This window comes from Pleurodeles waltl, chromosome 12, assembly GCF_031143425.1.
Source record: "Pleurodeles waltl isolate 20211129_DDA chromosome 12, aPleWal1.hap1.20221129, whole genome shotgun sequence".
In the NCBI taxonomy this organism is placed as follows: domain Eukaryota; kingdom Metazoa; phylum Chordata; class Amphibia; order Caudata; family Salamandridae; genus Pleurodeles; species Pleurodeles waltl.
Genome location: NC_090451.1, coordinates 2017441 through 2029613, shown reverse-complemented (window position 1 = coordinate 2029613; position 12173 = coordinate 2017441). Strand labels below are relative to the sequence as shown.

Genomic DNA, 12173 nt, shown 5'->3' with positions numbered 1-12173 from the left:
CGACGAGGATGGGATTCGAACCCACGCATGCAGAGCACAATGGATTAGCAGTCCATCGTCTTAACCACTCGGCTACCTCGTCTTCAAAACACCATGTTTCAGGAGTACAAAATATGGTAGCCAAAATGTGTTCTATTAGGTGATAGTTGTCTAAACATAATAAAGAGGATATATTTATAGATTGTTATGGTAATTTGTTGTCTTCAGCTTTGCTCTATACGACCTTGTTGTCCATCCCTACTTCAGCTTGAATTTATATGTTAAATGTAATGTAATCATGAAAATTACATTTTCCAAACGTGTTCTATCCGTATGTGATGTACTATCACACTACCCTCAAATGAGCTAAGATTGCTTTAATTCAGTTGTACGTGGATTTAAAGTGCAATATCATACAAATATTGTACTGGTATGGCGCTTTCGAGTCTCTAGGTGTCAGTTATTGGTGGTGTGCTTACATGTCAACATTAGGCAGCAAATAGTACACAATCAAGGAAAACTGCCTTCCCATTTAATGTGCATTGTTCTGCAAAAAGTTTTAAGTAGGAGAAAGTAAAACTTAGTTTATAAAACCACCTAAACTGGGAGTATTGCCGCTACAGCTATGACACTTCAGTTAAAAAACGTACGTGCATCAACAAGAAATATTTTTGCGCTAAATAAATTGCTGTCCGACTACTCACGTAATGCATAAAACTGAGGCAGTCGTAATTACAATACATTGAAGTAATATTTTGGTAGTTTTTGTTGACGATGACTCCGCAGCAAGCGATCAGATTACTTTTTATTAGTGAAGGCGCGTCAGAGCCTTGATAAGTAAACTTACAAGGAGACACGCCTAGGTCGATGAACCTTTTAGACCAGGTTCGGGGACTTCCCAGTACGAGATGTCTTTTGGCATCACAAATCAATAGATCAATATCTCAACAACAATCGCAATAACTAATCAGCATGCTAATCAATAACCTTTAATGAGAGTCAATAAAGTGAACACCCCATGATCTTTCAGTCATGAATAACCACACCAATTTAGTTAAGTGTTAGGATATTTATTTCCCTACTGGTTACAATCTAAAGTCATTTCTGTTAATCTCATCAGCAATTCATCTCATTAGTAACTCTTCAGATTTGCAATTAGAAACGCAATTAATCAATGCATAGAGAATATTCACTCAGTATTAACACATAATTATTAAGAAGCAACTTAGCAAAGTCTCAGTAGTGCATGGTTTAACAAAGCAAGAACTCAATCATTTGTCTATTTGCGTCAGATTTTAGTGAACACCTTAAATAACCTCATATTAGCATCAGCAAGTTGGGCTTCATGCAAAACAATTTAGCAAACACAAATTTGGAAAACATCTAACTATGGCCTCTATCAAAGAGCAGTTGGTACCTATAAAGAAAAGGCAAACAGACAATTACAATTTTCATCAGATAGTTACCCATCCAACGGATCAGCAAACAGCATCAGTCTTCGTCCTCGGGACATCAGTCGTTTGCATCATCAGCAAAGAAAGGACAGGGCAAAGTATTAGTATGGCATAGCTAAGGAACAAGGATTTCCCTCATATAGAGGAGAAGTAAGTATCAGGTAAGGAATAAGTAAAGGGTGGTTTAGAGTAACAGGGCGAACAAACGGCAAAGTCTCAAACGAAATGGCCTAAATGGCTCAGTAGAATGGCAAAGAATGGCTTGGAGTGGAATGTCCAATAAATGCCTGATTTCTCCTAGGGTCATGTGGTTAAATCAAAACTGTCTAATTTACTCCTAATTCCTCAATGGATAATCATTGGTGCATCGCCATCTCTGTCCAATAATCTTCACCAGAGTTTTACACAACCCACAGTTCTCATGTCGTTGATTGGCCCATGTTATTGACGTTTTCATCGGTTGGAATGTCAGGTAAGAAAAGTTACATTTTACGCTACAGTCAGTAGTTCCATTGTTTTCTCCTACTCCAGGCAGCCTTGCACCTGTTACAAATTACACTGTTGCATTCAGCAAGAATGTCTCCTTGAGCAAGTAGGGTCCCATGAGAAAGAATTTACTACAGCTACACACATCTCTAGCTTTTGGGAGAGAACAGTTTCATGTCCTTCAGGAAAATAGCACATTGCACGTTAGAAAAAGACAGTTTAATATGAGACCAGGCAGCTAGGCCACAGACCTTCGATAAACTAAGGCCTACTGCTTAATGAACAAACTCCTAATACATAACTCCAATTTTGATATGTTAATACAAATTAAAAACATTAGTACATAATTAATTCAGCATTAATAACTTTCATTAGTCTTCGTATACATTGGTAGCCACTCCCCGTGGGCACATTTCAAACGTGTGCATTATTTCTACGTTAACACATTTTTTATGCAGCTTCATTACACAATATATTGTAAGCTTTTCATGTTAATATTAATTTTAAAAGACACACTCCAGCAATCCCTCCTCTGATTACTCTTGTCATCACACAAATCTTCCCTACTAATTTTACATACTAAAATTCCCTCATATCAATCTCTTCCCTTCTTGGTTTCCCCTTTGATCTTGCCCTGAATAATTTTTCCCTTTGTTTTTCTTCCCTCCTCCTATTATTTTTCGCCATCTTCAATTTTATTCTTTTACTAATTTTACATGCCACCCATGATCCAAATAAGCAATCTATAACAATCAATATCCCCTGTATTATTTTAGACAATATCCCATGCCAAATGTTACTAATCCAATTTCCCACTGAAGCAAATCCTTTCCCAACCTTTTTCCAAACACCTGGTTCTTTCAAATCCTTCAAGTCCGTACTATCCCTAGTCAAGTTAGTAAGCATACTTCTAATCTCATTACTATTATCTGGTATGTAAGCGCAACAATTACACCCATTGAGCAATCTACAAACTCTGCCATTTTTCACTAAAAGAATGTCTAAAGCAAGCCTGTTTTGAAGAGTCATAGCCCCCTCCGCAGCAAGTTCAGTATCCATAAGGAGTATAGCCCCTGAAAAGTTTGTCAGCATGTTATCCTCAATAGTAAACAACTTTTGAATCTTTATGGAGTTCATAATAACTCCCACTGAAGAAATTATCGTCCCAAATATGTCTCCTACTACACCAGCAGCAGTCTCTTTCTTATGTCTAGTACGATGTAATTCAGACAATTTTGGTAACCTTTTCAAATCGTCAAGTTGATATATCTTTGGGAAAACTATCCCCAAATAACATGTCCCATACTATCCCTTTGGAAGACGGTAATAAGCATTAAGTCCACATATATAATAAATCCCGGGGATTGCTGGATCCTGTCCATTTAACATGAACGTCCATTTACTCTGAAACAAAAACACACGCTTACCTTCACTCATTCCCACAAACACATTGTCATAGTATGATTTGGTCTTGGATATGCAAAGCTTTCCTACATGTAGTGCGTCTAAAGCTAACTTCCCTTGTTCTCTAATTGCACTATAACCGTTACTACTAGCAAAGGCCCGTTGCTGTAATCCGTTCTCTAGTTTACCCTTCAATGCCCTTCTTCTCTCTTCCGTGTGATCTAAAAAGATTTTCTCTACAGGTGTAAGCAAACATGTCAAATTATTGTGGTGTGCATAAGATGTACTAATTGTTAATGTCGCCTGAAAGAATCCTTTAACTAACTTTATGCTATAGTACTTAGCTACCCCACTCACATCCTCTATGATAGGCACATTAGAAAACACAAGATCATGATTTGAGTAAAAATATTGAATCTCTTCCTGGTTATAGAATCTTGTTAGTAACAGACTACAACGTATCCCATATGTTAATGACAGTCTATGATAGGTAACCCCCTCTTGTACCGAAACAGGAATCTGTGTACACACAAAACAATCTTTTGCATCCATTGTGTCAACATACTCACTCAGCAAGCGATAGAAAACATCAGTGGATAGTTCCCCTTTCGAGTTAGTTCCCTCATGCAAGTATCTTGTATCCAGCTCAAACCTCTCCCAGCCTGTTAGTGCAGTGGTAGTCTCAGGAATTGTAGCATTGTTAGTCCCACTTTTATCCATTAGTGTCATACTCACAACCACAACCCTAATGAATATTTATTACATAAACCTTTTTTGCAAATGTATTTGGTTCAAGTAAACTTAAAGTGTTGGGATTCAAGCCCACGGCTCCAGAGAGACTGGAGCCTAAATGTAGCCAGTTTAGCCTGCTCAGCCACGCTACCTCACATCTACGAGCTCACAACTATAGTAACTTGGCCAAACACTGTGGACACCCGCTGTGGTGACCTGGCTATGCAGGGTAACGCAGCATTCACCGACAGTTGAGCGAGTTACAGGTGAAAAGCAAAGTATAATAACAGTCTGCATATAATATATGTCTTTCCTTATTTATTCTTCTTCCCCATTGTATGTTTGCTCTCTGCTTTAGAAACGCGAGCTGTCATCCCTGCAAGGAAACGAATCACACAGCGTTCTACTGTTTACACTCACTGAACTTTCAGCATCACAGTGACCCCTCTCGTTGCCTCTATAGTTAGACTTCAAGACAGCTGGTTTGTTTACCGATACAATTCTTGTCACCTTAGGTTGTGGTTTTTTAAAATATGAAGGCTCGGTCCCACTGTCTGGCTACCCTTATATATATATGTCACCACTTTACATAGTCTCACCTCTCGCTATGTGGATCGTAGGTGCAGAAGGCAGAGAGTGAGACACTGATGCAGACAAAATACGTTTGTGAGTTGAAAAATACTGGCAGTGGTGGGATTCGAACCCACGCCTCCAAAGAGACTGGAGCCTTAATCCCGCACCTTAGACCGCTCGGCCACACTACCCTGTGCAAACCTGTTTCTGTAAGCTTTCTGAAGTGAGATGTTCTGTTGTATAGTGGAGTTGGAGAATAAGGGTGTATAGCCTGTGAAGTGATCCTAGGAAAGTCAACGCCAACAGCAGCAGGCACGTGATACATTCAGTAGGTCAGGATTGGCCCCGGGCCATGGGAGGTGTCAGGGAGCGCCAGTCCTGAGAGTCCGTAGGAAGACAACCCTTACATTGGCGTCCCGCATGCGCTGGTTCTCTTTCTTTAAGGATAAGGAATCAAACTATCTACGTCCCTCAACTTACCAACCCTCCGCCTGAGGAAAGATTTTGTGATTCATGAGCAGAACCCGGCTGGCGCTGTTTACAGTAATGCCTAAGCACAGTACTCAACTGAGCGGTGTTTCCAAACTGAGCCGTTGTACTGCCGGAAATACCATGGGATATGTCATTTAACTTTCACATAAAATAGGGTTAACCCAGCCCTACCACATACTAAAAACTAAAGACGGAACAATAAACCGACGAGGATGGGATTCGAACCCACGCATGCAGAGCACAATGGTTTAACAGTAAATCGTCTTAACCACTCGGCCACCTCGTCTTCAAAACACCATGTTTCAGGAGTACAAAATATGGTAGCCAAAATGTGTTCTATTAGGTGATAGTTGTCTAAACATAATAAAGAGGATATATTTACAGATTGTTATGGTAACTTGTTGTCTTCAGCTTTGCTCTATACGACCTTGTTGTCCATCCCTACTTCAGCTTGAATTTATATGTTAAATGTAATGTAATCATTAAAATTACATTTTCCAAACGTGTTCTAGCCATATGTGATGTACTATCACACTACCCTCAAAAGAGCTAAGATTGCTTTAATTCAGTTGTACGTGGATTTAAAGTGCAATATCATACAAATATTGTACTTGTATGGCGCTTTCGAGTCTCTAGGTGTCAGTTATTGGTGGTGTGCTTACATGTCAACATTAGGCAGCAAATAGTACACAATTAAGGAAAACTGCCTTCCCATTTAATGTGCCTTGTTCTGCAAAAAGTTTTAAGTAGGAGAAAGTAAAACTTAGTTTATAAAACCACCTAAACTGGGAGTATTGCCGCTACAGCTATGACACTTCAGTTTAAAAACGTACGTGCATCAACAAGAAATATTTTTGCGCTAAATAAATTGCTGTCCGACTACTCACGTAATGCATAAAACTGAGGCAGTCGTAATTACAATACATTGAAGTAATATTTTGGTAGTTTTTGTTGACGATGACTCCGCAGCAAGCGATCAGATTACTTTTTATTAGTGAAGGCGCGTCAGAGCCTTGATAAGTAAACTTACAAGGAGACACGCCTAGGTCGATGAACCTTTTAGACCAGGTTCGGGGACTTCCCAGTACGAGATGTCTTTTGGCATCACAAATCAATAGATCAATATCTCAACAACAATCGCAATAACTAATCAGCATGCTAATCAATAACCTTTAATGAGAGTCAATAAAGTGAACACACCATGATCTTTCAGTCATGAATAACCACACCAATTTAGTTAAGTGTTAGGATATTTATTTCCCTACTGGTTACGATCTAAAGTCATTTCTGTTAATCTCATCAGCAATTCATCTCATTAGTAACTCTTCAGATTTGCAATTAGAAACGCAATTAATCAATGCATAGAGAATATTCACTCAGTATTAACACATAATTATTAAGAAGCAACTTAGCAAAGTCTCAGTAGTGCATGGTTCAACAAAGCAAGAACTCAATCATTTGTCTATTTGCGTCAGATTTTAGTGAACACCCTAAATAACCTCGTATTAGCATCAGCATGTTGGGCTTCATTCAAAACAATTTAGCAAACACAAATTTGGAAAACATCTAACTATGGCCTCTATCAAAGAGCAGTTGGTACCTAGAAAGAAAAGGCAAACAGACAATTACAATTTTCATCAGATAGTTACCCATCCAACGGATCAGCAAACAGCGTCAGTCTTCGTCCTCGGGACATCAGTCGTTTGCATCATCAGCAAAGAAAGGACAGGGCAAAGTATCAGTATGGCATAGCTAAGGAACAAGAACTTCCCTCATATAAAGGAAAAGTAAGTATCAGGTAAGGAATAAGTAAAGGGTGGTTTAGAGTAACAGGGCGAACAAACGGTAAAGTCTCAAACGAAATGGCCTAAATGGCTCAGTAGAATGGCAAAGAATGGCTTGGAGTGGAATGTCCAATAAATGCCTGATTTCTCCTCGGGTCATGTGGTTAAATCAAAACTGTCTAATTTAGTCCTAATTCCTCAATGGATAATCATTGGTGCATCGCCATCTCTGTCCAATAATCTTCACCAGAGTTTTACACAAACCACAGTTCTCATGTCGTTGATTGGCCCATGTTATTGACGTTTTCATCGGTTGGAATGTCAGGTAAGAAAAGTTACATGTTACGCTACAGTCAGTAGTTCCATTGTTTTCTCCTACTCCAGGCAGCCTTGCACCTGTTACAAATTACACTGTTGCATTCAGCAAGAATGTCTCCTTGAGCAAGTAGGGTCCCATGAGAAAGAATTTACTATAGTTACACACATCTCTAGCTTCTGGGAAAGTACAGTTTCATGTCATTCAGGAAAATAGCAAATTGCACGTTAGAAAAAGACAGTTTAATATGAGACCAGGCAGCTAGGCATAGACCTTCGCTAAACTAAGGCCTACTGCTTAATGAACAAACTCCTAATACATAACTCCAATTTTGATATGTTAATACAAATTAAAAACATTAGTACATAATTAATTCAGCATTAATAACGTTCATTAGTCTTCGTATACATTGGTAGCCACTCCCCGTGGGCACATTTCAAACGTGTGCATTATTTCTACGTTAACACATTTTTTATGCAGCTTCATTACACAATATATTGTAAGCTTTTCATGTTAATATTAATTTTAAAAGACACACTCCAGCAATCCCTCCTCTGATGACTCTTGTCATCACACAAATCTTCCCTACTAATTTTACATACTAAAATTCCCTCATATCAATCTCATCCCTTCTTGGTTTCCCCTTTGATCTTGCCCTGAATAATTTTTCCCTTTGTTTTTCTTCCCTCCTCCTATTATTTTTCGCCATCTTCAATTTTATTCTTTTACTAATTTTACATGCCACCCATGATCCAAATAAGCAATCTATAACAATCAATATCCCCTGTATTATTTTAGACAATATCCCATGCCAAATGTTACTAATCCAATTTCCCACTGAAGCAAATCCTTTCCCAACCTTTTTCCAAACACCTGGTTCTTTCAAATCCTTCAAGTCCGTACTATCCCTAGTCAAGTTAGTAAACATACTTCTAATCTCATTACTATTATCTGGTATGTAAGCGCAACAATTACACCCATTGAGCAATCTACAAACTCTGCCATTTTTCACTAAAAGAATGTCTAAAGCAAGCCTGTTTTGAAGAGTCATAGCCCCCTCCGCAGCAAGTTCAGTATCCATCAGGAGAATAGCCCCTGAAAAGTTTGTCAGCATGTTATCCTCAATAGTAGACAACTTTTGAATCTTTATGGAGTTCATAATAACTCCCACTGAAGAAATTATCGTCCCAAATATGTCTCCTACTACACCAGCAGCAGTCTCTTTCTTATGTCTAGTACGATGTAATTCAGACAATTTTGGTAACCTTTTCAAATCGTCAAGTTGATATATCTTTGGGAAAACTATCCCCAAATAACATGTCCCATACTATCCCTTTGGAAGACGGTAATAAGCATTAAGTCCACATACATAATAAATCCCGGGGATTGCTGGATCCTGTCCATTTAACATGAACGTCCATTTACTCTGAAACAAAAACACACGCTTACATTCACTCATTCCCACAAACACATTGTCATAGTATGATTTGGTCTTGGATATGCAAAGCTTTCCTACATGTAGTGCGTCTAAAGCTAACTTCCCTTGTTCTCTAATTGCACTATAAGAATCACTACTAGCAAAGGCCCGTTGCTGTAATCCTTTCTCTAGTTTACCCTTCAATGCCCTTCTTCTCTCTTCCGTGTGATCTAAAAAGCTTTTCTCTACAGGTGTAAGCAAACATGTCAAATTATTGTGGTGTGCATATGATGTACTAATTGTTAATGTTGCCTGAAAGAATCCTTTACCTAACTTTATGCTATAGTACTTAGCTACCCCACTCACATCCTCTATGATAGGCACATTAGAAAACACAAGATCATGATTTGAGTAAAAATATTGAATCTCTTCCTGGTTATAGAATCTTGTTAGTAACAGACTACAACGTATCCCATATGTTAATGACAGTCTATGATAGGTAACCCCCTCTTGTACCGAAACAGGAATCTGTGTACACTCAAAACAATCTTTTGCATCCATTGTGTCAACATACTCACTCAGCAAGCGATAGAAAACATCAGTGGATAGTTCCCCTTTCGAGTTAGTTCCCTCATGCAAGTATCTTGTATCCAGCTCACACCTCTCCCAGGCTGTTAGTGCAGTGGTAGTCTCAGGAATTGTAGCATTGTTAGTCCCACTTTTATCCATTAGTGTCATACTCACAACCACGACCCTAATGAATATTTATTACATGAACCTTTTTTGCAAAAGTATTTGGTTCAAGTAAACTTAAAGTGTTGGGATTCAAGCCCACGGCTCCAGAGAGACGAGAGCCTAAATCTAGCCAGTTTAGCCTGCTCAGCCACGCTACCTCACATCTACAAGCTCACAACTATAGTAACTTGGCCAAACACTGTGGACACCCGCTGTGGTGACCTGGCTATGCAGGGTAACGCAGCATTCACCGACAGTTGAGCGAGTTACAGGTGAAAAGCAAAGTATAATAACTGTCTGCATATAATATATGTCTTTCCTTATTTATTCTTCTTCCCCATTGTATGTTTGCTCTCTGCTTTAGAAACGCAAGCTGTCATCACTGCAAGGAAACATATCACACAGCGTTCTACTGTTTACACTCACTGAACTTTCAGCATCACAGTGACCCCTCTCGTCGCCTCTATAGTTAGACTTCAAGACAGCTGGTTTGTTTACCGATACAATTCTTGTCACCTTAGGTTGTGGTTTTTTAAAATAAGAAAGCTCGGTCCCACTGTCTGGCTTCCCTTATATATATACGTCACCACTTTACATAGTCTCACCTCTCGCTATGTGGATCGTAGGTGCAGAAGGCAGATGGTGAGACACTGATGAGACAAAATACGTTTGTGAGTTGAAAAGTACTGGCAGCGGTGGGATTCGAACCCACGCCTCCAAAGAGACTGGAGCCTTAATCCAGCGCCTTAGACCGCTCGGCCACACTACCCTGTGCAAACCTGTTTCTGTAAGCTTTCTGAAGTGAGATGTTCTGTTGTATAGGGGTGTTGGAGAATAAGGGTGTATAGCCTGTGAAGTGATCCTAGGAAAGTCAACGCCAACAGCAGCAGGCACTTGATACATTCAGTAGGTCAGGATTGGCCCCGGGCCATGGGAGGTGTCAGGGAGCGCCAGTCCTGAGAGTCCGTAGGAAGACAACCCTTACATTGGCGTCCCGCACGCGCTGCTTCTCTTTCTTTAAGGATAAGGAATCAAACTATCTACGTCCCTCAACTTACTAACCCTCCGCCTCAGGAAAGATTTTGTGATTCATGAGCAGAACCCGGCTGGCGCTGTTTACAGTAATGCCTAAGCACAGTACTCAACTGAGCGGTGTTTCCAAACTGAGCCGTTGTACTGCCGGAAATACCATGGGATATGTCATTTAACTTTCACATAAAATAGGGTTAACCCAGCCCTACCACATACTAAAAACTAAAGACGGAACAATAAACCGACGAGGATGGGATTCAAACCCACGCGTGCAGAGCACAATGGATTAGCAGTCCATCACCTTAACAACTCGGCCACCTCGTCTTCAAAATACCATTTTTCAGGAGTACAAAATATGGTAGCCAAAATGTGTTCTATTAGGTGATAGTTGTCTAAACATAATAAAGAGCATATATTTACAGATTGTTATGGTAACTTGTTGTCTTCAGCTTTGCTCTATACGACCTTGTTGTCCATCCCTACTTCAGCTTGAATTTATATGTTAAATGTAATGTAATCATGAAAATTACACTTTCCAAACGTGTTCTATCCATATGTGATGTACTATCACACTACCCTCAAATGAGATAAGATTGCTTTAATTCAGTTGTACGTGGATTTAAAGTGCAATATCATACAAATATTGTACTGGTATGGCGCTTTCGAGTCTCTAGGTGTCAGTTATTGGTGGTGTGCTTACATGTCAACATTAGGCAGCAAATAGTACACAATTAAGGAAAACTGCTTTCCCATTTAATGTGCATTGTTCTGCAAAAAGTTTTAAGTAGGAGAAAGTAAAACTTAGTTTATAAAACCACCTAAACTGGGAGTATTGCCGCTACAGCTATGACACTTCAGTTTAAAAACGTACGTGCATCAACATGAAATATTTTTGCGCTAAATAAATTGCTGTCCGACTACTCAAGTAATGCATAAAACTGAGGCAGTCGTAATTACAATACATTGAAGTAATATTTTGGTAGTTTTTGTTGACGATGACTCCGCAGCAAGCGATCAGATTACTTTTTATTAGTGAAGGCGCGTCATTGCCTTGCTAAGTAAACTTACAAGGAGACACGCCTAGGTCGATGAACCTTTTAGACCAGGTTCGGGGACTTCCCAGTACGAGATGTCTTTTGGCATCACAAATCAATAGATCAATATCTCAACAACAATCGCAATAACTAATCAGCATGCTAATCAATAACCTTTAATGAGAGTCAATAAAGTGAACACACCATGATCTTTCAGTCATGAATAACCACACCAATTTAGTTAAGTGTTAGGATATTTATTTCCCTACTGGTTACAATCTAAAGTCATTTCTGTTAATCTCATCAGCAATTCATCTCTTTAGTAACTCTTCAGATTTGCAATTAGAAACGCAATTAATCAATGCATAGAGAATATTCACTCAGTATTAACACATAATTATTAAGAAGCAACTTAGCAAAGTCTCAGTAGTGCATGGTTCAACAAAGCAAGAACTCAGTCATTTGTCTATTTGCGTCAGATTTTAGTGAACACCTTAAATAACCTTGGTTGGGCTTCATGCAAAACAATTTAGCAAACACAAATTTGGAAAACATCTAACTATGGCCTCTATCAAAGAGCGTTGGTACCTAGAAAGAAAAGGCAAACAGACAATTACAATTTTCATCAGATAGTTACCCATCCAACGGATCAGCAAACATCGTCATTCTTCGTCCTCGGGACATCAGTCGTTTGCATCATCAGCAAAGAAAGGACAGGGCAAAGTATCAGTATGG

The 12173-nt window shown here is 39.2% G+C and overlaps 4 non-coding genes across 4 annotated transcripts; all 4 read right to left on the bottom strand.

The window, feature by feature from the left end:
- Positions 1-82, bottom strand: TRNAS-GCU (transfer RNA serine (anticodon GCU)). Its single transcript has one exon. It is a non-coding gene; the product is annotated as a tRNA-Ser (tRNA).
- A 4655-nt stretch (positions 83-4737) lies between these two features.
- TRNAL-AAG (transfer RNA leucine (anticodon AAG)) lies at positions 4738-4819 on the bottom strand. The gene has a single exon. It is a non-coding gene; the product is annotated as a tRNA-Leu (tRNA).
- Positions 4820-10059: 5240 nt separating this feature from the next.
- TRNAL-AAG (transfer RNA leucine (anticodon AAG)) lies at positions 10060-10141 on the bottom strand. Its single transcript has one exon. It is a non-coding gene; the product is annotated as a tRNA-Leu (tRNA).
- A 505-nt stretch (positions 10142-10646) lies between these two features.
- On the bottom strand, positions 10647-10728 carry TRNAS-GCU (transfer RNA serine (anticodon GCU)). The gene has a single exon. It is a non-coding gene; the product is annotated as a tRNA-Ser (tRNA).
- Positions 10729-12173: the final 1445 nt, after the last annotated feature.